Source organism: Gavia stellata, chromosome 9, assembly GCF_030936135.1.
Source record: "Gavia stellata isolate bGavSte3 chromosome 9, bGavSte3.hap2, whole genome shotgun sequence".
In the NCBI taxonomy this organism is placed as follows: Eukaryota; Metazoa; Chordata; class Aves; order Gaviiformes; family Gaviidae; genus Gavia; species Gavia stellata.
The window spans coordinates 19,232,033-19,258,031 of record NC_082602.1 but is presented as its reverse complement, the minus strand read 5'-3'; the positions used below and the strand labels follow the sequence as shown (position 1 = coordinate 19,258,031).

General features: G+C 43.9%; 1 protein-coding gene across 6 annotated transcripts in view; it reads left to right on the top strand.

The window, feature by feature from the left end:
• PAX2 (paired box 2) overlaps positions 1-25,999 on the top strand; it is an 84,594-nt gene that overhangs the window by 5,845 nt on the left and 52,750 nt on the right. The window lies entirely within an intron of this gene.

Genomic DNA, 25,999 nt, shown 5'->3' with positions numbered 1-25,999 from the left:
CGAGCAGCCCAGCGGTGCCGCAAAGTTTGGGGGCTGTTCGGGCTGGCGGGGCGACGGGCGGCGGAGCCGGGTTTCCCCCTGTCCCTCCAACACCCCTCCCGGGGTGTAAACGACCGCCAGCCTTGCCAGGGTATTAGGGCTCTGAGCCGAAAAGCTGCCGTTATCCGCTGCCAAGCCGGGCTCACAGCCCCCGAGCCGCTGAGTACTGGAGGAAGGCTTCCCTTGCACCCACTCCCCCGGGTCACTCCCTCTTCGCTAGCCCGAGGGAACGGCTAAACTTGCAAGGCGGTCCCTTCCCCGGCTGGGGAGCGCTGCTCCCTGCGGTCCCTGCGGCTCCCGGCTCGGGCTGAGCCCTGCCCTGGCAGGAGGCTGGGAAGCAGCAGCACCGATTCAGCGCTAGCGAACCATTTCCCCCCCCTCTCCTCCCCCAGCTGCTAGGGTGCGACTTTTGTTGGTGGAGGGACTCAGATTTGGTCTCGGGTCTGAGGTGACAAAAATAACCATATGGCAGGGTAAAAAAAAAGGATCGATGCGGGAGAAAAAGGCCGGTGACAGATGTAATCAAGTGCTAGCACACTGCAAAGCCCTCAGACTGTTCACACGCCTGCACATTCAAACACAACATACATCGGATCTCCATACTTTGGCAACACACAACACTCTTACGCACACAGTAACAGTAATTACACTGTTTTACTGTAATGTATGCACAGATACCTTGACTATGCCCACAGAAATACAACCTCTAGAAACAGAGTAACCCAGGGATTATTTGCAAAGGGTACATGCATAGGCACAAAACACCTCACCGGCAGAGTAAGAATACATGAAATTTTGCACACAATCCCAAATATACAGTGCTTCCCACTCAAATAAATGTGTATAGGGCATATGTAAATATGCATGCAGGCTTTTGTAGTGTCCGCATAGATAAAAATGTACAAGTCAGTATATTGGCCCTTTTGATATACAACAAGTTTAGCCAGATTTTTTTTTTTTTTAAACCTGGTGTATTTATAGTAAGGAAAGTAAAAAATAAATAGCAGGGGAAACACAGTGGTATTTTTTGTCTTGTGCTTTTCACGGCAGATTTATCAAAATACGTCTAATAACTCAGACTGTGTATTTCTAAATCTGGCATCCTATATAAATGGGTTTTAATATTTTGCAAATGATATGGAATTATCCCAAATCATCTTGAAAACAGCAGGTAGAATTAGCTAGTGGAATGTACCTTGGCTAAGAAAGATTCCCTCAGACACACTGTCTCTGTAATATACTGCTAGGCTACCCTAGGAAATTATCCCTGTGTGTGCCATCTGTATTAAAATGGTTATTAAGTTATGAACAGGGTAACATAATACTGATCGGCTAATTATACACCCTCCTAAAAAACCTCCAGGTCTCTGTTACTCTCTCAGTCAGGTATTGAAATAATAACAGTTTGACATTCAGACACCTTACAAAGGCAGCTGCAGAAGGACAGCCAGCTAGCCCTGGGAGGAATTAAGCTGGTGGTACGGAAGTCCAGAGGAACGGCTGTGGTCTTTTTGGAGGAACAGCATATACGGACCCGACACACTTCGGCTAGCTCAAGGGATGTTAGCATCCAAATGTCACTGAAGTCTCAGCCTTATGCCTGCCGGACCTGACGCCTCGTGTCTGGGTTGTGATGTCCTGGGCAGAAGGCTGAGCACCAGGTTTTGCCCCCACCTTCGCTACCAGTTTGCGGCAGGGCTTTGGGGGTTTTGTACCTCAGTTTCCCCACTCTGGAAATGCAGGCTGATCCTTCTCAGAAGGAAGTGGGAACAGATCTCAGTTATACTGCGCTTATAAAATGCTTTGCGAAGGACAAGTGCTTTGTAGCTGCTAAGTATTATTATATTAAAGAGGCCCAGCTGTGACCCACCATGTTTGATTCATACTGTGATGGCATTTGAGTGTGTAGTCACCAAGGCACAAGAGCATTTTGGCTTTGTATGATTAAGTCTTTCCCCATTCCTTTTAAAAACTCAGGCCCACTGTTAACCTTTGCATGAGGCTCCCCAAAACTCACATCTGTGAGGAAGCGAGCCCATCATATCACAGGTCATAAAATCTGCAAGTTTGTGCTAGGCAAGAACAGGACAGCAAACTGGGAAAAAATTGCAGCGGAATAGGAAACAGCGAGTCTGTAAGGGCCCAATCCTGGTGCCGCGGAGAGCGGTGCGAGCTTCATCACAGCTCACAAAACTCACAAAACGCAAAGAGGGGACTAAGTTCACGATTTAAGTATACATTTTTCTCTCTCCCATTGTCAAAATATACATATAGATTTGGGTCAATCCTTTGTAACAGCACATCCCTTACCTGTGGTACGATCACAAATCGTAGTTAATCTAACACTCCAACTCTCTGAGCAGCTTCAGATAGATGACAATTTTAAAAAACAACCTTCCAGAAATATCTGTCTTCTTATTTCCACAAAACATGGAGTTTCCAAAGCAAAATCTGCATTGGCCCAGTGTCCAGAACTGTTAGAGCTACATCCATGAGTGGTTTAACATCTTGAGACTATAAGCGAGGCATTTACAGAAATACAGGTTACCTATGTCCCTAGATAGACTGTGAATACTGCACTTCAGAATGGAGATCTCCTTGTACATGGAAAAAAATTACTTTTGGTTATTATAAGATTTTCTGAAAATGTATTAATTAGATTGTATTTTCTTTCTTTCTGGGGATTAGTCTAACGTTAACAAAGGCTGTCGGGTGAGAGACCACAAAACAACACAGTTTCAATTCCGTTTTTAAAGTCTCCCTAAAACCTTTTTAAAATCTACTTTGCGTTAATTATTTTTTGTGATACATGAATACTGTGTGGCTACATTGCACCGACCTGTCAGTATTACACTGAGAATATCAGGGCGCATTTGGGACGACGTATAATTCAGTATTGAGATTTATCAGAAACTTGTTCATACCGAACTCATGCAGATAAAGGCTAGATACAAACTCTGGTGAAAAACATAACTTAACTACCCTGTCAGGATTCAGGAAGAAAATTAAAGTCTTCTGCTATGCAGTAGCTTTTCTTTAATTATGGCAAAAAAGTCTAGAGAGTATACTAGTTAATAAGCAAAGCGTACCAGAAGTGACATGATCAAGACAGAGCAGTTATCTCTGCACTGGGAGCTTTCCTGTTCCCACTTCATACATTAGGTACTATACAGTATAAACCTATTGTGTATGTGTAGGTATACACACACATACATATACATGTGTATATATATGCATATATGTAAACACACACACATATACACAGTGCAAGAAGCAGGCAAGCGACAGAAGCTCTTAATTCTTTGGTAAGCAATTAATGCTTACTTTAAATCACTTGAGCACTTTGCTTCTTGAGCATCCTGACAGCCTGAACTTTTCCATCTGTCTTATGTCTATAAACGAGTTATCTTTGGTCACTTTGGGTTAGAATATTTCAACTGGATTTAGGCACAGCTGTAAGCCTTGCAGCTGTCTCCTAAGTATGAGCTTGGAGGCAGATGTTCATGTTTTGCGGCACATACAGTTAGCCTAAGAACACAGGTTTCTTGAGATAATAATCACCTCAGAAAAATCTTTCGAATTAGACAGTGTACTTTAGTCGGAACAAGACAGAGCACATCACGGACACACATTCACGATTACGTAGCAAATGATGCAATGGACATTGTAGTTTAAGCATTATTTCCTGCTTCTCTTAAATGAATGAATTCCTTACAGGTCCAGAAAGGCAAAGCAAACACCGCCCCGCCGCCCCCCCCCCCCCCCATTTATCCCTCTATCCCAGCTCTGCTGCGGCTGGGTTCAGTACTAGGGACTCCTAGCTAGTCCTTATCCAAGGAATGCTGAAGCCAAAGCATTATGGAGTTCACTCAGCCTTCTGGGTACACTTTGGACCCTCAGTTCTTGAGAGCAGACCTAACAACTCATGGCAGAGAATAGAGTTTAGTGGATATATTATCTCAGTCAAGCCGTTAGATGTTTTTTCAATCTTCTCTTAGGTATCACGTATATGTTAATTTCTAGTGTTAAGTGCTTGGTTTGGGGATATGTTTCCTGTTTCATTATATAACAATTGGCTAATGATTCCTAGTTAAAGTCTCCAATAATGATGTGCTTTTTAAAAAAACATATGGAAAGACACACACATTGATTCAGGTTATAATGACCAGTGAAATATACCTGTACATTGAAATATTATTGAGCACGTGGCCAATTTCAGTGGCCGCGGACAGGCCTGTAGTTTAGAGCAAAGAATGGCATATTAGGAGATTGGATTTCTCTTACCAGTTCTGCCATTAACTGGATGATCTTGGGCGGGTCACACAGACTCCTTATGAGGCTGCTTTGCCATCTGTAAAATGAAAATAAAAGTATTTAGCTAGCTTTGTAAAACTCACTGTGACCTTTCACTAAAAATGCCCATGGAGTTCAACACGTAACAAGAAAGGATTCAAAACTGGAGATAGGTTGTTCTACATCAGCTGAGGCTTTAGCCCACACAAGGGAGATAGAATTGAACAGAATCTTGATTGAGGTAAATGTAATGTCTCAAGACAAACAATCAAGTCTGGCAAAAGGCAGGCGTATTAGGGCAGGGGCTGTGTCATATGCGGAAGAAATCAATGTTATGCAAACAGAGCTTTCTGAGTCACTCTCGCTAGCCTCGCTTGAGAATTTCCCCAAAGGACGCCCTGGCCAAAGTCACTGGTGAATCTCTCCCTGTCTTTCCAGAACAAATCTGGAATTCTTGGAGGGCAGGTAATGGGTTCAGGGAGAATTTGGAAAAGTACAGAGTATCTCTAATGGCAGCTTGTTTATAGTGTCCAGAAGGAGTGACCACTGTATGGTCTGCAGTGAACACGGGGTGAATTGCACAGTTTTAACCTGCAAGCGTGTGTGTCACAAACCTGTCACCAGCATCAGTATTTAGTAGCCACATGTGAGTTTTCTCAATAGAGAAGCCGAGGATTAGACTGGCCATGTAGACTGGATTAGCCTCCGACTGACAATGGGTTGGTGCAAAGCAGGGGTGAAGAAAATTTGTCCGACAGTACCCAACAGAGTTTACCGGGTCTTGTGATCTGGCACTTCTTAGCGTGCACAGAAGAAACTTGGGATCCTAGCAGGGATCCTCTCATGTAGTTGATGCTGAGCCTGAGGTTCCCATGCAATTTCCTGCATTAGGGCATGCTCTCAAGGTAGAAGACTTCTAGTGCCAGTTGCTTTCAGCTGAGTAAAGAATACGGTCAGGTCACACAGGACTTCATTACAAGGAATATACTCCTTTAAATTCAGATTCTTTTCCATCAGACACAAACCTGGTATTATCTTCTTTTTATCATTGCAAATAAAGGACAGGCTCATAAAGCAGAGGTTACAGACAATGTTACTGCAGCTGAAAGAGTAAATGAATGCTTACAGCATTTCTCTGTGTCTTATTCCTCATATCTGGCCACTGGAAGGTTGTATGGTGGGAACCACAATAAGCTAGCCGCATTTTTTCTAATTTTCATATTGCGGAGATATTAGCTCAACAGAGGCAGTTAGCAAGTAAAATTGGTTGTGCCTGGGAAGTTTTGAGCTCCCTGTTCTGTGAGCCTCCAAGTTCAGAACCACATTGGTCTCTTTATCACCCAAAAATCCATCCCAGCCCTTCCTTCTTGTATAGATTTACAGAAAGCTTGATTTTTGTTGGAAGTTAAACATTTTCAAGCTTTTGCATCTAGTGAATGATTGCTGCATTCTGCCATAGAGGTAGCTGCATTTCAGTGCTGGGTGAATGAGTCTTATGGAGCTAAACCTCATTTACCAGAATCACTATTATGTGAAAAACTCATTTGACTTTGGGAGAAAAGAGGAGAAAATATAAGTGGCTTGGCCAAGCAATGACGAAGTAGTGAGAACAATGTAGTGATCTGAAGGGCACAGTCCCTCCAACAGGAAAGGAATTATTCATGTTTAAACAAAGCAGCATAGCCAGGAATGAAGGGAGGGAAATAAGAAAGGAAACATTTAAATAGTAGCAGAAGGAATCTCCTGATAGGGAGGTCCATTAAGTTGTGGAATTGCATCCCACAGGAATTCCTGATTTCTTGGAATATATATAACTAGATGGTATTCATAACAAGCAAACATACAATAAGAAATAATCTTGGTGTTGGCTAAAGAGATAGATAATGCTCTAGCAGGCCAGCTGGACCCTTTATGATATGATGACATGATGCATACAAAACAAAGTCGTGTTTTCAGCAGTATATCAAATATCCAAAAAACCCCGTCTCTGATTCTAAAGCCCATTCAAACAAAAGATTTCCATATTACTTGGATAAAAAGGTATGACTTCAAAACAGTTGAACAAGGCTGAGCTTCACTTAGATTAATTTGCCATGGTCTTTAATTAAGGCATGTTGAAATTCAAATGGAGTTTAGGCTTGCTACTTACAATCAGCAAAATATTTAGGGATCCCACTTTTGGGGAAGGTCTCTATAAATGGAAAGGTAAAGGCTTTCAAAAGCATTTGTCATTGGCCTGACATCCGTGCAGCTAACTAGGGCTTTAGGAAATCCCATCTGTTTGTAGACGCCTCTGATGATGATTACTACTCCTGAAAGTGTCAGAAAGGTTTGAGTTTTTCTCCCAAACAATCATCCTTTAAACTGAGAGCTAACGGGAATGAGGGTTTTTCCATTGTAATCCCAATTAATCTACTGAAGCCTATATACGCATGGCCATATTTACCAGTCCTAACTGTTTAAAAATGCCAAGCCAGAGCCTAAATCATGCAGTTGGCATAAAAATCCTCAGTACTTGTAATACAATGTGGGTTTGTTTTCCCTTGTTTTCTCTTTTCTACCCTAAATTTTTAAAGGGACTTGGATCTCCGACTCCCATTAAATGACTTTAAAAACACCTTAACAATGCAGTCCTTTGAGACTTCAGAGAGCCGACAGGCCCCTTTTCAGACCCCCACAAGCACTGGAAACATACTTTATTAAATGAGAACTGAAATTCTCATGCTATCACTTGACCAGAGGAGCTGGAAAACCCACAACAAACACCGTTAGGCTTGTGATGAAATACTAGACAGTATGATATTCAGTGATAGCCTCCAATTTTCTCTAGTGCCAGTAACTGGGAGCTGATTTTGTAGCACTTATATGGCTATCTACCCGGCTGAAAATCACAAATCTAATCACTTGGTTTCCAAACTCCTCAGAGTGCACTTACAAATATTCATTTCCAATCAATTTGCACCTGCTAATATTTCTCAACGCTCACATGTGATGACAGAGTCAGAAGCAATGCTGGTGCTTACTATTTCTATTGCAATAGCATAAAGAGGCTCTGTGCATAGATCACAGCCCATTGTCCAAAACAGGCACAGCGTAAATAGGAATTTCTTTCGAGAGGTTCTTTTAGAAAATCAGCACATACATGCGTCTTTCTTTATGCCATCCTCTTAGCTTCTACTAGGTTCATAATTCAGACAGTCCTCAAGGTTTCGGGGATCCTGAAACAAACATCTTTGTTATAGGAAACAAGATATCTGGCCAGGGCTCATCCACCAAGCCCAAGTCTAGGTAAAAGGCAGAGCAAAACTGGAGAGCCCTCTTCTTCGGGCTCATACCTGACAAGCGGAGGCTGAACACTAGCTAGACTGCGACAGCCTCCCCCCTCTTCCCCGATAAGTAGGCATATAAATAAATAAATAAACGGCATTCTAACTGCACTGAGAACTCAATAAAACAATCACATCAAATATGAGGAGGTATAAATCTCATGTCTGCACAGGTAACCCACTCAATTGCTTTTATTATGGCTCAGCCTGACTCCATTTATTACCATCCGTGGCCTGGGTGAAGGATGTTTGCATGGAGGGTGGTCTCCTGGTGAAATCCTATCCCTGGAGCAGTGACAATCAGCCCATACAGAGGTGGATTTTGGTGGGGAGACCAAAGGCAGATCCATCTGTCTACATGAAAACCAATCAATAACCCTGTAACTAGACCCCTTGTTGCTGGGAAATGGACAACACAATAGTTCAATCCCGGAGCCATAGGAGAGGAATAGCTGTGGTTGGGGTGTGAAGAATGACAGGATGTATGCATGAAGTGTTTGAAACGTATGGACAGAATATGTTTGTCCATATAGATATTGAAGAGGAGTGATGGGATAGGAGGAGTGTAGACGGTACATTTATATATATAGTAGGCAAATTTGAAAGGTTGATGTGTTCAGAGGTGGGTACAGGGAAGGCAAAAGCAGAGTTATACTGCATTTTTTTTATAAGACATTTATATGGGGACCGTGAGTGCAATGCAGATAGGTACCTTTGGGGAAATGCGCCTGCTGGTTGGATACTACATCTGAGTATATCGGTATACGACAGGGAACATGTATCTCTGGGCAGGCACATAGATGGTGACACAAAACGCTGGTAGGCTAAAGGAAGCATATGCGTGAGTTCAGTGTGGTTGGGGAAGGATATTCCTTTGTCCTCTGGTTTCAGATTTATGTGTGTACCAGTTTTGACAGAGAAGAGAGAGAGTGATGCGCCAAAAGCCTGAGCTAACGGACTGTGAGTTCACAGATACGCTTCCCAGAAAATGCTATGTATGAAACATTTACCCAAACCTCACTGTTAAATCAGGAAGGGAGATTCTGGTGGCTTGTCTCTGCCTGTATGTAAAATAGAAGTAGGACATTTCTTGCTGTTGTCATCCCCTAGCTCTGCAGTTCCTGTAGCATTTCTAAAATCTGCACAGCATATTCTTCCCCAGGCTTCTAGCAACTCCCCCAACACAGGCACACATGCATACACACACAGATATGCTGGAGTTTGCCTCTATTAATTCTTCTCTCCTGGGGGCCAATTTAGTTTTTAGTCCTTTGGCTCCATTTTGAACAGTTCCTCTTCCAAGGTAAGCACCCTCCCCTCTTTGCAGGGTCCAAGGCACAGGGTTAAACTTCCATCTCTGGTTGGGTGGCAAATTGCATCAAGAATAGCTCCCAGCCCTGCTCAAAATGCCCATTACCGGATTTCAGTTGAGAGGGGTGGTGTCCATGTTTTGCAAGGCATGTTGATGTCTGTTCGTTAATTTATAAAGGGAAAAGCAGAGACTGCAACCAGACGACGAAGTCACGAAAGAAACCCTCAGATATCTGTCAGACAGAGTGCCCTGCACCACCTCTAGTTTCAGGGTAGTTTGGATGGTTCTGGCAACAATAACAGTACCCATTTCTTTGGTCAGGGAGGGTTAATATCCCAGCCCTTTGATTCCCGGAACTAGTTCTCATTTTCTTCAGGCTGGACTGAAATACAAGGGCAACCTCACTACCCCACTGCCCATTTTCAAGCTCTCACTTTAAAATTGCGATAGAGTCTTCAGGCACTAACATTTGGGCACTTCTTAAAGGGACTATTGCCTTTCAACATACTCATGTTTCTCTAAAAATTCTTTTAAGAACAATTTTTGGTCATCTGCCTTTAAAAAAAAAGACTGTAGCACAATGTAGCTATGTAATAGTGCCTGCTGTTAGTATTTGCCTAAACTTAGGCTCTTTCTTAGTTGTTAAAATTTAGACTTTCGAGCTTGAAAAATTATACATTTATACATAAATTATACACACACAAAAAATACATATACACTTATTAATAAAGTCAACAGGGAAGGGAGGAGATGTAGAAGAGAAGAGGAAATGAAGGAATAATATTTCTGAAGAAAAGGAGATCATGTCTGCATACTGAGTACATAGGAGAAGTGTATTTCTGGGATATGCTACGTACAAATGGGCCAAGGCTGTGCAAGCAGATGCAGAGTGGAAAATGAACAATGTCACAAATTCCCTCTCCCTATGGAACAAACAGCAAATTTAGAGTTTTAAAGAGACAATGTTTGTGGTGCTGTCTCTGGCAGACAGACAGCCACAGCACAAAGCTTCCAGAGTGGATGGAGAGCACAGCTGGGTGGGGTTGGGGGAGGAAAGGGCAAGAGATAAGGATGGAGTGAAAGGCAAAGGCAGATTTGACTTGGATAGTGTCAAAACCAGACCTGCTGTGGTTTTACAGAAGGCAGTCTTGGCCACTGTGCCAAACAAGATGCAGAGAGTCGTCCAGTGTTGACATCCAACTCCCTTACGTGGCTTTAACAATTTCAGGCTACATGTGTGCCTGAGTTGGGGGTCTGTGCATATGGAGGCAGCAAGGATGGGGACAGAGTATCTGGCTGTGTGCAGATTCTTGTGAGGTGCCCAAGCTGGAGAGCAGGGAGGAACTGCATGGATGAGTTTGTATGCTTGCACATGAGAAAGCATGTGTAAATTTGTAAAAAGATGACTGCCATGATTCTAACCCCCTTTTGCAGATTACATGAATTTTTGTGACCTGAAAGTATTTAAAGAAAAATACAAGCCTATGGGTGACCCCCCTATGGGTCTTGGTGCCCAGCGGGCAAAACTGGCAGAGCTGGTGGCACAGGGAGACATGAAATGGAAGGGAGCGTGGCCCATTTCAGGTGGCTGTGTACACAAGGAAATGCCCCTGGCACAGTGAAACGCAGGGAATGAAGTGATCCTGGGGAATATAGTCTTTAGAAGAGTGCAAGAGGAGGGTGCCAGCCCTGTAAACGAAGCCTTCGTACTGCTTAGAGTACCACTTTTCCAAAATGAAAGCATCTTCGGCACCATTTGAATGTGCTCCTGGATCATTCTGTGCACTGTGAAGTAATTTGAGCATGGAAATCCAGGTGCATTTGTGCACAGAGACCTCTGAGTCTCTATTGTTCCATCAGACAATCTTCTCTGTAATAGATATTTGGGTGAGACATGTCCTATACCCCATGACATGTGTATGAGGAGGAGTGTGGGCGTATCAGTAGGGCAACACACCCAGCTGGGAGTATAGGCTTATAGCAAGTAGGTATTACTGGTCTGTGTAAGAACTAATAGTCTTATCAATGGAAACGACGTCATAACTCTGCAGTTACATGCAGAGAGTCATAGGGACGAGCAAAGGCATGGCAATACACATCTTGGGAAGCCTGTCTAGTTTTGTGGGGCTTGCACAGGATTCTGTGTGACTGCTTCCCGATGGCAAGGCAGTCGTGTGAATGCGCTGATGAACTGTGGCTGTAAACAGATGCATGGGGGGGGTCCTAGCAATGCTCATATCTTTGTCAGCAGTTCATTTGGGTAGACCTGGGGATAAGGTGCTATGGCAGCCATACCACCAACGTGCTGAGGAGAATGCAGCTGGTGAGACAGGCAGCGTCAGTAACACAAACACATGTGCAAGTGTGCATATGACAGAGTGGCATCTGCTGAGATGTGTGAAGACAGAAGGCATACAGCAGGGCAGGTACATATATACACGGAGATACCATGTACATGCGGGGACATGTGCCTGTTGGGGGTACCTAGTGCATCTGAGGGAATGAGGGGTGTATATGGCATGATATATTTGTCATGGAGTGGATGTGTGCTAGTCCAGCTGATACACGATGCAAGAAGGGGATACCTGGGGATAGTGGGGGCAGAGGGAGTTACGCTAAAGGAGATATTTCTAATGATAGCCATAGTTTAATGCACCGGACTCTGCCTTCCTCTCCTCTTCCCTCCCCTCCCCTCACACTCTTCTCCTCATTACCCAGGTTATCTTGTTTGGGTTAAGAGGCCAATTTCAACAGAGTATAATTGAAGAGTGAAGAGAATCTGATAAGATAAGGAAGGGACATCATTCCTCAAGGGATCAATAGAGGTTTCATGTTCCTCCTTCCCCTGCTGTGTCCGTAACACGCTAACACTCTGTGTCCATGGGCCTAGTTTATTTGCTCTGCTTGTCTGCAAGCCCGGAAAGGAAGTGTGGGAGTAGGGGGGGGCTGTCGCCCCCATCCGTCACACAGCCAGAGCAGGGGAGGGGGCATAAGGAAGGGACAATGGGGACACCAGCGGCAATACAGTCCCCTCTGGGAGCCAGGAGGAGGCAGGGAGGTGACAAACCTGATGCCCTCCTGGCTCTGGCAGGGGCACGGGCTCACAGGGGAGGTGTTCACCTTTGGCCTTTTATCTCGGCGTTGTGCTCTGCAAGGGAAGGATATTGATAATTGGTCTAGATTTAGACTTGCTTTTCCTAGTGTCCCCATGCAGACAAGCTCAAAGCTTTTTATAAGCGTTCATGGGGCGACCTCTCAGGGCCCCTCAGGGTGAAAGAGGTATAATTACCCTTGCCGCAAGGAGGGCTGGTAGCTGCTTCTGATTAGGTTTATGTTAGGATCTGAGGTTCAGGCTTGATGGCCCCAGTATCTCACCAGCCATTCTTGGCAGTTTTTTGGACCCAACCAGCATGAGAGGATCGCCTTAAGAAACATGGTGCTGCCTCAGCAGTGAACACAGGTCCCTTCACGGCAGGGCTGCCTGGGCTCCCACGCTGCACAGGCAGAGTTTGTTCCGCTCCTGCCTCATGCCCCTTGGCAGGAGGATGCGTCTCTCACACAAGCAGCGTGAGATCCGTACAAACCCATGCGGCAGGGCTCAGCGCTGCCTGGCGTGTGCCAGCAGCCGGGGCAGCGCAAAGAAGTCCCTGCAGGAGGCCCAGCCTCTCGCATCAGGCCAGCGCTGCGGGTGCTCCCCTGTCCCCATGGCTGGTGTAGGGATGCTTGGGCACGGGGAGATGAGCTGAGAGGTCAGCACAGTGCAGGATCCAATCCAGATCCCGTACAACAGGGCCGGGCAAGTTTCTGGAGAGCTTGAGACACAGAGGGGTCTGGGGCTGAGATATCTTCTTCCAGCTGATTTCTCTTTTATTTTCAACACCCAGAGAAACAGACACTGAGAGCAAGTCAGTCATGCAGTGAGCATGTGGCAGAGTTGGGAATACAACCCAGATCCCCTGACTCCCAACCTCAGGCTTTAACCACTAGACCATGCTTCCCTCTAAGCCACCTTGAACTTTCCTCAGTGAGGCTGGGGGCTCCTAAGCCTCTGTGGGCTGCAGTTTACCAAGCTGTCAGGAGTGTGCTCACTGGACCGCCTCACCAGAGACAGCCTTCCTCACGCACGCTAAAAAAGTTGAAAAGAAATTCATTTCATGGCCGGTGGTTGCTTAAAAAAGGCGATTCCAGCATATGTATGTGATAAATGTTAACTGTGCATTAATCGCATTAAAGAGGACCCTATAAACTTTTCATTTCTAATTAAATTCTGGCCGGTGATTCTGGCGAAGCCAGCACACTCCAGGCCTTTGTTTATGTGGAAAATTAAAATGCAAATACAATGGAATTTATTTCCATTACTAGAGTGATATGCTGGGCTCCTCTGTTTAACAGCCTCCAATTATTTTCAAACAGGTCTCTCTCTCTCTCTCTCTCTCCCCCCTCTCTCCCTTCCTCACTCCCTCATTTTTTCCCTCCTCCTATCACCCTGGTGCTGCTACCCCAGTGTGAGGGGTGGGAGCTGGTAAAGCAGTGGGTGGGCTAAGGATGGTGTCATCTGTTCAAGGTGAAATGCAGGCAGGAATACAGAGGAGGAAGGGGGAAAAAGAGTGGGAGAGCACAAACAAGGAGGCAGGGGAAGTAACAAGGCTTGAGCTAATGCAAGGAGGAGTAAGGAGTTACCTGTTAGCAACCTCACTGAAAAACAGAAGCTAAACTCACTGGCTTGCTAAATCCCACCCATATAGATGACCTGACTGAGAGAGGTCACTGGTCTTTCCCTGATGGGGTATTTTGGTGAGCAGGTACAGTTCAGAGCTTTCTATGGAAGTTTTCCGCATCTTTCACAGCCTTTTCAAGACTTTGTCTGGATGTGACTGCTGCTGGGCCAAATCCTGATGGCTGAGGAAGCACAGAACAGGCCCAATGCCAGACACATTGCCTGCGCAGAGCAAATAAATTCATGAGACAATGACACATAATCATCAGCTGAAAAATAACTGAACTCTCTTGTTCATTTCCAAGGGACCAAATGTGGCTACACTGTCTTAGGGCATTAGCGCACAATACCCACACAAGTCAGAAGCCATTGCACCAACGCAGAGATTCATTGTACATTTAAAATTTCTTAGCACATATATTTACTGCTAAATGCTGCTGACATAGAATCCCATTCTTTCTTACATATAGAAGAGACCCAGGTCAGTTCAGACATGGGAACACTGTCAGGCAGTCACACCCAGATCACAGGCATCTGCTAACTGACACAGATGCCCTTCTACACATTAATATAGAAAGTCACACAAGAAGACCCTTGCAAAAGCAAGTGTGCACTTCACTGTAGACGTATGTAGTCATTTATAAATCCCTTCACAGACTCAGTCAAATCTGTTAGAAACTGCACAGTATAGTCTTGCATATATTTGTGAAGAAACCTAGGATATGGAGACTTACCCAAAAACATAACTAAAAAGTCTTAGCAAAACCCCTGAGTGCACCAGAAGGCACGCACGCATGCAAACATATTCGCATAGCCTTAGAAATACGCTGACACACACACACACGAGTATTCACGAGTAAGTGGCCACAGACCTTGAAGCGTGTGGCTGAGAACCAGCCAGACGTGCCACCCCGTGTGTCACACACATGGGAGCGGTGTACCCTCGGCACGCCACACTGGCAGGGAGAGCTCAGGAGCCAAAGGGGTATTCTTTTAGTGCGTGCGAGCATCTTAAGGAATCACCTAGTGTAAATGATCCTGCCCCAGCCGAGACAGGGAAACAGGAGAAGGACACATTCACTTACAACACTGAAAAGAGGCCATTACCCAGTCAAACAACCCAATCCCTGACATCATTATTCAATACACAGGAGCCCTGAAATGCACACTAACTCAATCACAGAGACACACGATTACAAAATAATACTGATGGAATCAATGAGACAGACATGCGGTCATACAAAGCGCACCCACCCTGGTGTTAATACACAATAACGGCTGCCCAACAAGCGAATACAAAACAGCCATTCACGGCCACAATGGCAAAACACGGGCCCACATTCTCAAAGGAGACTTGAAAACTCTGGCAACAAAACCCACCCTTGCCAAAGGGGGATTAGAGCAAAACTTAGGGTGTGGGCAAAATCTGGTTGCTGTCAGCCTAGCGAGTAACAAATAGTAAAAGCCTCAGCAAGGAGCATACCGAGCCTGTTCATGTCCTAGTGAGGCTGGTGGACCCCCAGGGCACTCAGGACCATGCAGGACTGCACCCACAGCCATCAAAATAGAGACTGATCCAGTGAAGTGACACCTTTACTCAATGACCAAAAGCATCATGGGGTCACTCTTAACACAAGCAGGGGTGCACAACACTCAAGACTCACCATAACACAAGCCAACGTAAGAAAACAAAACCTGCTGAATATCAGAAGCACAACACATCCACGCTATGAATGGATGTAAATGCTGTTCAGCACCCAAAGCCACAGAACCATCTCACAGACACACCTCTGCAAAACAGCCCAATCCTCTTCCCAAACTACAGCAGCACACCCAAACCTATCACAGCACTCGTGTCTTTCCCCTTCAGAGAGGAAAAAAAGCAAGCGCCCACATAAAACGTGCTCATAACGCCACAAAAAATTGACCTTCCTTGCGCCTTGTAGACTGTGCCAGAGCATGCTAACCCAAGCGCTTAACACAAGGCCCGCACAGCCAGCTCCTGCAAACCGTGCATGATCTTCTTTGGGAGGGAGACGGGGGAACCGGACTCTAAGTCCTTTCCCTGGCGCAGCAGGCATCAGCTCGTACCAGGCTGTGTGCACAAGAATATGCCGTTACTGAAAACGCCAGCAAGGCTGGGGGAAGACTGCGGTCATTTGTGTGTGCCTGCATGCATTGTGTGTACAGGAATTCCCCTTCCTCTACTGAGTGCTGCTGCTTGTAGCCATTAAAAAGCCCAGGTCCTCATGCTGGGTGTTCAGTGAGTATTGATTCAGTCTGCAGGCAATTTTAATATTTCTTCAGGGACTTTCCAGCAACAGCACAAGTCATTAATTCACCCTCCCAAATTGCTTATTCAATAGCAGGAACATGGCTCCTGAATAAAGTCCCAGAATTTATGTGACTCACATGAGTCAGGAGGTCAAACAACTGTTATGGAGCGAAGTTAAAAATCCAAATAAAATATTGACACTTTTTTGGGGAGTGGGAGGAGGGGGAAGGGGGGAAGGGAAAGAAAAGGTATTTAAAATAGGGTTTTGTTGCAATGCCCCCAGGATAAAGAACGAAAAGAGATTGAAGACAAGTTGGAGTTTGTAAAATCAATGGGATTTATTGCATATCCGCTTGGCATTTAATAATGCCTTCCTTTCTACCTCCCCCTGCTCTGTATGTACATAGAGGAGATAAACTCTTCAATGCAACTACAAATAGCCAGCCACAAAGTACACAGATGGACACCCAAACACTGACACATGAAGGCAGGCATATGCAGGGACAAATATTACTGTAAGGCAGTGGCACAGCACCGGTAGATCCCCTCAGGACCCAGTGTCTTCCCTGAGCTAGACAGAGCCCATCACACATGGCATTACACATGCCCATGTGGTAGGAGACAGTCTACCTCCACAGTCTTTGTAAAAAAATGATGGGAGAGGAAACTGAGGCACACACAAACCACAGAAGAAGAAATGCATCCACAGACACTAAGCAAGCCCACCCGTATGCAGATAGATGTGCACAGAGATACACACACGCTTTTCCTGAGCTCACTGCTATTCAGAAAGCACCGCAGACAGCTTACCTACACAAGTAGAAACATACCTGCAGACAGACATACATGCAAATGAATGTGCATGCAAGTGCACAAGCACACGCACGCACACGCTGATACATCAGTATAGCCTCGTACAGCTGTATATCCACACTGAAAAAGTCACGCAAACTCATGTGTTGCTACAAACCTAGATTTGACTTAGTTGTTCTTTTTAGCTAGCTGCACATAAATGGATGCCCACACAAACTAAAATGCATTCTGCACAAGCATATAAATATATAGGACTGTCTCCGTGTTATAGTATGCCGGTAACTGTTTCAGTGAAACTATGCTAATTTTCTACCAGTCAAAGATCTGAGACTGTAGGAGCTGTCAAACAACATTTATTCATTAGCACTAACCCAATAAAAAACAAGTGCGCAAAAATATAGCCTAACCATCTAATCAAATAGTACTTGGTGGCTTGGGATATTTAAGTGGGCTTTCTTTGCTTTATTTGTTTTTTTGTTTGTCTGGTTGACTTTTTAGCAAAGATTTAGGGCAAGTGCTTTCTCTAAGTTGAGATTTTCCAAAAGGCAACTTTTCAAGGGTTTTTTTGCACTGTGATAAAAATAACTTTTGTCCTCCTAAGACATCTTTTGACCAAATACAGAGTGTGGTTTTAAAATTAAGCAAGGTAATGAAAAGTTTGAACTTTCCATAATTATGCATTAAAAAGATTAATATTTTTGCATTAAAAATAAGCTTCTGTGTTTCTAAGATTGTTTTGTTCATGACTGATTTTGCAACTGCCCTTTAAAAATGGCAAGATAGAATCTTTGGGCCACCTTATGCTACCTCCTGTCTTCTTGGACTATGATATATTCAAGAAAAAATGTAAAGGTAGTATATTTTTTTAAATACCACTGCCCATGTTCCTCTGTACTCCTCTACCTATGAATCCTGATTGCATCTGATCTTGTCCAATCTAAGTTAGATCAAAAAATGAAATACATGCTGATTTACATCTGGAGGTATTCTGATTCATTAGGTGAACAAGTACTTAATTCAGATTAAGAGGACCATGTTTTGAAATAATGGATAAACTGGATGAAATTGGAACTGGAAAAAATGGAGGAACTGGATAAAATCACTAAAATTCTCTAGAATATAATGATTTTCAGAAAGAATATCTTGTAATTTGCAATACAGTATTCCACTGCAAAAGCCTAAACTGTAAAATTTTAATAATTAAATATTTGTAACTCAGGGCTTCAGATAGTGTTAAACAATTGCTGCATCTCTTCTATGTTTACCCCAGCTAGTGCGTGGCTCAGGACACGCGCTAGCTCTGTGTGTCAAGCTCTGGACAAATCAGTCTTAGAGATGACTAAAGCTCACAGGGAGAAAAGTTGCCTGCATGGGGATGTAGGGATGATGAAACACTTGTGCATGTGGGAGGATCATTTAAACTGCTGCTCTTGGGAGATTGTTTGTCAATTTGGAGTTGTTGAAGGAGTCTCAGCTGAGATGGTTTCATTGACAGGAAATAGGCAACAGGCTTGTTTACACAGGGGGAAATGAGAAAATTAATCTGAATTAACTTTGCAAGTGCATTGGTTAAAAGCATTAAAACATTGTTCAGATGCTCATTCAACATATGAGTGTCCTAAATTGAATTTGGTTTACTTAATTTCCAAAGTGAATTAAGCTAAACTAAATTAAAGCTGTCTAAATTCTAAACAAGGGAGTCAGAGGTGTAATGTAGTTTAACTAGACCACTTTAATTTCACACATTCAGTTAATTCAAATTAGTTATTTTGCCTAGCCATATGTAGGTAAACTGTTAGATTGCTAAATGCTATGGACGGAGAATGTATTTATACAGGGGCTAGGAAAAGGGGACCCAAAAGTCCAGCATACTTTATCAGCCATAGCAATTGTAACAGAAAAGGATAGAAATAATAGGTTGCTGAAGGCCCGCAGAAACCCATAGCTCTGCAGTTAATTGGATGGACAGTAGGTACACAATTTAGAAATCGAGCAGGTCTGCACTCACAAACTTAACACAACTATGCAAATGCACACACAGGTATGGGCCTTATAATACAGCAAGGTTCCACATTAATTACGTATCAGTATTCAGATATGTTAGATATTACATCATGGATATTATAGCCTTGTTACGGATGAGTTCTAGGTACTTATTATTTGTAATAACTGTGCTCGGTGCTGTACAAAAACATCCATATAGCTCGCTGTTGACAGTTACAAGCCACAGATCTGAACAGCCTATTTGCCCATTAAACTCTGTTAAAAATCTGTAATGGTTGAATAAATGTTTATTAATTCTTCATGGGGTCTGAATATATAACATGTGACCCAAATGTCTAACTCCATATAGCCACAGTTATAAATGCAGACCTATAGACAAAGATAAACAAGCACGCACATTGTGTGGTAAATTAAAACATAAGAGACAAATGCTAGTGCATTCGCAATCACAATATAGTTACATAAAAAAACATATAGCTCGTATTTTCTAAACATTAGACCTGATAGTGACTTACGTGAGCCAAGCAGGCTGGCTACAGGTTTGTCTTTTCATTATAATAAGATGGCTTTGCCCTATAAATATGAAAACTACACGATCTTCTTTGGAGATGGGCACCAACTTTATCCTGGGAGCCTATGTAGCACCCACACCTTCAAGTGCTCACCTGTGCCTGGCTGCTTTGGGCAACATGATAAAGCAAGGAATAAATAATACCAAGAGCAGTGAGGACTAGAACAGGAAGGGAAAGATTCAGGTTCTCTGTGGAAATTTTCAACTTTTCAGTGTAGTTTTCATTTTGAATAAGAACTTTAATAAAATTCTACAGCTACATTTCAGTGTAGTTGGAACCTGCTGTTTCAATAAAATCGAAATATATTATTCTAATTTTAATTTTTTTTAGCATACTTTCTCATTCACCCTAAAAATGTCTTTTTAAAGGGACCCCCGCCCAATTTTTCCATTCTGGTAAGGCTGAAATTCTTCTCACAGTTTTATTCAATTCTTTAAAATCCAAGGTAAAAATTAGATCCAAATGGACACATTCCCAGCACTGGTTTTGTTTTGATTTTGGGCAAATACCTTCTACTGGTAAGGGGTCCACTATGCAATTTTCACCAGTTCTGACAAACGTAAGGGAGGCACACACAACGACACCACTGTAAAGGGAATCATTTACTTACCCAACACGCGCAAGCACATACTGTGGTGGAGCACTTTACAGGATATAGAGATAATACACAGCTAATACACAACGCTGCCAAGCCCAAAAGTTAAAAAGTCCTGAGTCAATACCCTCCAAAACCAAGAGGCTGGCATAAAATTCACAAGGCTGTAAGAAAGAATTTATTTGGGTTTTTTTCCTTTGCCTCCAGTTCTGGCCACTTGGGAAGCAGCCAGGTCCCACTTCCACCTGGTCTTTGCAGCCATGAAAGCCAGAAATACCTTGGTATTAAATGAAAGCTGAAATAATTGCTTATCTTCAAGATCTGAGGTTTTACACAAAATACCAGGTATGGCATAACTTGCAAGAAAGTTGAGAATGTTATCTACATTTATCTGACTCCTCCCAGTTCAAGACTCCTTTCCTAGTACACACATGTCTTCTGTTAATCAAAATGAATGTCCACAAGGAATTCAGCACAGATTCCTGAATTTTAATAACTGAAAATGGGCTCAAAGCAAAGCTTTCAATTAAATGTTCCCATGCTCCAGATTAAGATATTTAACCTTGGCAAGCCCATGTGTTTCTATAGGTCTTCTTAACTCACCTGCTGGCACAGCCGCTGTTCTGACAGCTCCGGCCCGTGCTGCGTGGCAGTCACCGGTGTGCTGGCAGCTCGAGGGGCTGTACCCTACGCCAGCTCCACACTGCTGCAGCAACGCTGCTAACAGGACCCAAGCCGGCCAGTCTGTAGGTAATAGAAGATGTCGCTTTGAACTGCAGTCATTGCAGTGTAGGTGTACTCTTGGAAAATGAGTAATTCCTAAGAGCTCAAAAATTTCTGGGCATTTTCACGTAAGAAATCTTTTGCTAGTGAAGGGGACCCAGCCACTGGCAATGCTTCTCTCCTCTTCTGTGGCTTGTTGTCATTTTTGAAGCTTTTGGTCTTTTGTTGCAGAGACTATTAGTTTGTTGAGGGGGAGTGGTAGGTCTGTAGCTGCAGGGATGGATACTTCTGTGGGTGCTGTGAGTTGAACAACTGCTCCATGGTTGCCTATGATATTAGAATTTGGATTTGATGACCCAGGTCGTTCCTCCCAGGCCTCCGTTTCTATGTCCAAGACCAGCAGAACCCTTTTTGTCCTTTAAGATTTCCTTAATTCACCTTAAACCCAGGATGTCAAACATCTACACCCAGGATCAAGTTTGCTGCCAATAATTTGTAAACTGAATGACATCTTCTAGATGTTTGGATTTTAATGAATTTCTGGCTTTCCTGACTGCAAAGAAAGCCTTCCAAATGTGAACTGCATGTTATAAAAGTAGAAACACCTGCCTGAGGACATTTCTGTGCTGCAGTCATTGCTTGACTGCAGCTCACGTAGATATACATTAGCCAGCTTTAAGCCAGCCAGCCCGGGTCCTGATGGCTCTGTAGCCACAGCCTTGCACAACACAGCAACTATTCAAGCACACCTTCTGTTTCTCAGGTGGGTTTTGCCCACACAAATCCACTTGGATGAATGGGAAAATGTTTTTTAAAGCCTAATGCAGCAATTTATTCTGGGAGGTCAGGCTAGGCAACCTACACACATGGGGCTGACCACTGTCAACCCCATCAGTACCAGTGGCGTGAAGCTGTGTGTTACTGCTCAGCAGGATGAGCTGGCAGGCCAACCTCCTGCCTGGCAGATCTCCCCCCTCCCAGAAGGCAGGCATCTTCACCTTTCTTTCCTTCCACCCCTCTTCCTTATGTCTGGGCTTGTACCGTGTAGCACAGCAGAACTGGAATGGGTAGAGATCTGCTAGAAGCTGAACGTTAATGCTCTGCTCAAATTAAATGAAATAAAACCATATGGTGTCATCATGGGTCACTGATTTAAAACAACAAAAAAATCCTAGCTCCTCTCTAAGCCCTTCAGATAGTAAAACTGCTGCTGTGAATTCTGCCTCTCCTCAGAGTGCAGCCAAGAAATGCAGTGAGAGAGAAGGGCAGGATTGGGCTTTCTCTGTGTTTGGAGGGAGCAGGCTAACCTGGAACAAAGTGGCACTTTTTTCCCCATGTCTTCAGGCATGATGTCAGTGTAGCTCCAGTGAGGTTGATGGACCTACACAGATTAACAGCAGATAAGGAGTCAAATCTTCTCAGGGAGGGTTGGGATTGTGTTTTGAGATATGTAAGGCATCTCCATTTTGACCTCTCATCTATTTGGAAGCTTCAGGAAAATAGATAATCCCTCTTCAGGCACCGTTTAGGACTATCAATCTATCTATCTAATCAATCTAATTAATCTGTCATACTTGTACTTATATACTAATGTAGTACATGATCACCCTTCTTCTCTCTCCCTTTCCAAATGGTAGGGAGAAGGAAATGCAATTTTCATGACAGGAGAGAGTTTGAATGTGTGAATATTGCTAGTGGCCCCTGAATATGGCAGGGTTTGAAGGCATTCTGCTGTCTTGGCTGAGAGCACCAGAGCCTCAGGCCAGCTAGCAAGGAAGCCGAGTCTGCTGCTCCTGCCAATGTCAGCTGTTGTTCTGAGGGTTGCAAGTGTTGCGGTAGATTTTGAGCGCAGTAGGAGAAGCTACTGCCCACGCCCCCCCCCCCTAATGGAAATTATGTTGAGGGGCAACTGCAGATCTGATCTTAGCAACTACATCTGCTGCTGCAAATTCAAACACGACCACCAAAGCCAGTGCAGCTGAAATACAACTCCTGTTGCCTTTGCCTACCTCCCTTCCCTTCACATACAGCCACTGTCAGCAGGGTACATGTCACTTCTGCTTCAAGCAGGGGACTGAAGCCAACACTGTGCTACAGCTCGCTGAAGCACTTACTTGGCCCCTGTTATTAGAGAGTCTCAGCCCTTCACTCCTCCTTCCAGCTGTCCTCACTGTGCCCCAGGTGGCACGGCAATGCTCCTATCTTCACACTTCAGGCAGGAAACAGAGCACAGAGAGAAATGCCATTTGTCCAAAGTCTTGATGAGAGGTCCATGACAGAGCAAGGAACTGAAGCCCTTTCCCTAAGTCGGATTAGGCTCTAACTATCAGACTTTCTATTTCCCTTCCTTCACCCCCCAAATCCCTTGGCTGTTTTTCCTCACCATGCTATGAAGCTTGCTTTCCATTTTGAACTTTGTTTGTGCAAACAAGACTTTTTTTTCCCCCCTTTCTTTTGCTCAGCTGTGAATTCAGCTGTGTCTCGACCCGTGCACAGAAACATAAGACTCTCTCCTATTTGAACCAAAGCCATGGTCAGAGCTTTTTATGCCTGTGCAGCACCAATCTGCAGGTGGGACATTTTTGGCTCCATGGGGGCTATCACCAAGGAGCCCAGAGCTGCCTCTTCCCATCCCATGTTCTCCCTCTTTTCCTCAGGCGTGCTTTGACGCCAGCATCACTGGGATGGTCGCGAGCCTTTTTGTAGGAAGCGATCTGATGCAGAGAGGCATCACTGTGTCACTTAGCCCTGCACCAAGTCCCCTGCAGGCTGCCTTGTCTCTACCGCCAGCACAGCCCGTGGCTCAGCACTACAGCCCTGCGCTAATTAAGCAGTACGGCACAGCAGGGTGTGTGTTCCTTGGCCATCACAGCCTCCCTTGGACACACTGCAGAGAAAAGGCTGAAGCTTCGCAATGTTAGCCTTCCAAGAACTGCTTTAATTGCCCAGTAATGCACACCCTGGGGTCTTGTAATGTGCTTCTAATATGGAGCACTTAAAATATGAATACTCCAAAACAATTACAAGGAGTTTGATGCTCTGCTGAGTGTATCCTTACACTCTGAAAAATAATCCATGACAAAGGAATATGATCAAAATGAGGATACCAGTGCTTTCTAAAATCTGTCAGGGTCTCCTTGGGGCAGCAGGACACACCACTCTTTTCCTTAGTGCAACTTCACTCTGTTCTTCCAGGATTAAAAGAATTGCTAGATTGGGACTCCAGATGATTCAGATGTACCTCATCTCCCTCTGAGAGCCCTAGTATGATTCTTTTATTTGAGATACTCTCTGAAGACTACCAGCAACAGTAAGAGAGGAGAAACCACAGAGTATGTCAGGCTATAAGAGAGTTTGGATAGAAATGTCAGAGAAGCAAGGGACGTTTCCTATGATCTGTCACTCTTTTAGCAAGTAATTTCAGGACAGGTTTAGAAGTGATTTTGTACTTGCTTATTTACAAGGAGCGAAAGAAAGTTCTGCTTCTCAGAAAGGACTATAGCTCAGCTAATTTTAATTTCTAATATTTCTTTCTACATTCTTGACCAGCTTTGATTAGAGCTTGTTGCAACTGTCATACTAGGAGAGATTATTTTTGTCTGTCCATCTGTATTGAGAATTAGCAAAAGGAATTGCATTAAAACTGCTGAAAATAACGAAACAAATCAAACATTGGAAATTCATGATCTAATGCTGAATGTTTAAGAAAGTCAAAGGCATTTGGAAACAGGCAGTTGGTTTCAGCTGGAGATGTATGCAGGATTAACTCTAGAAAGAGTTACTACAAGCCAACTATGGTAACTCATGAATTCCAGGAATGGATGTATAATTCACAGTATGAGACTATGTACTGTAATGACATTGTATGCCATTACTTAAGATAATATTGCATATTAAATTCAGATTGTGAAATGAAGTTCAGTTGCTTTACTGCAATCAAAGATCTATAAATGTCCTGTTGCTGAAACTTCGGAAGGTTATGTATTAAATCTGAGTATATCCTCCAAAACTCAAAGTAGACAACTTATGCAAAAACCTCCCACTGGAAAATGAAAAGTGGGAATTTACAGTAAGTACCAGTTTATGCCCCTGATTAAACACAAATGCTGTTACTGGAGTCACTGACTGTGATGGAATTAGAGCAGGGATGAATTTAGTCCAAAGCGACAATTTCTTTTGGAGAAAAGAAAGACGTTTGAGAATACCGGCATTTACTTCAAGAAATCAGCAGTGCTGACTGGTGTGCCAGGATTTGTGTCCCTTCTGCTTTTGGGGAGGGCTGAGGAAGTGTTCTGCAAAAAGGCTTGTCTTTCTCCAGCGTCTAGAGGCAAGAACAAGCCATCAAAGGCAGCAAGAGGTGATCAAGGTTTTGCTCCCTCTTACACAGCAGTAATCCAGAAATCTTAGGTTTGAGGCAGCAGAGCTGGCTTAGCGCATACTTCAGTCTCCAGTAAGGGTGAGAAGCTTTCAGCAATCCTGAAGTTTAAAGACAGTATTATTATGCTGCATCTGTTGCTACAGGACCAGGTCAGCTCTGTTCATCTTTCATCTGCTGTTTCATTAGGTGGTTGCGTGTAGGACAGACTCACTCAAAGCCTCTTAAAGCAGCAGCAGTGATGATGAGCTATCCTGCTGTTTATCACCGTCCCTAAATGAATCGACCCAGGGGGATGCCATATTCTGTACTGAGCTTTAGGGTCCTGAAATTTCTCCTTTTCCTTACAACACTAGAGTTGGGTTGTGCCTGTAGGGCAAAGGAGCACTGCTGGGGAGAGCCTCTTCATGACCTGCCTCTTCTTTTAGCCATAGGAAATACCTTCTACCTGAGACCTCATTAGATTTGCTGTGCATTTGATGGCAAGAATTATTTGACCCAAGCCACTGGAGGTTGCACAACCAGAACTGCTCCCCTTTGCTCACTGTTTCCAGACACTTTCTCTTGACATAAAGCCAGTTTCATTCTTAGGAGGGGAACGTTTTTGAACAGAGCCTTTCACCTCTGGGTCGCTAGCTGAAATCTGGCCCTGGTTGGTAGTGACCGAAAATCATTACCAACTGACAGCCACTTGGTGAAATGAGCTGGTGAGTCTCATTCCAGTTCCTAATGGACACATCTGAGTAAACACCATCACAACTGGCTCTAACTGGCATTCTCAGCCGAGAGACCACAAACTGAACAGGGAAGGAAATTGAACCTTCCTCTTCATCCCCTGCCTGGGTTTTTGAAGGATTATGGACAGGCATTTTATGCCACCATCATTTCACAGGCTGTTTTTACTCTAAATGGCTTTTTGAAACTTTGCAATTTTCATGCAGCATGATTCAGCACA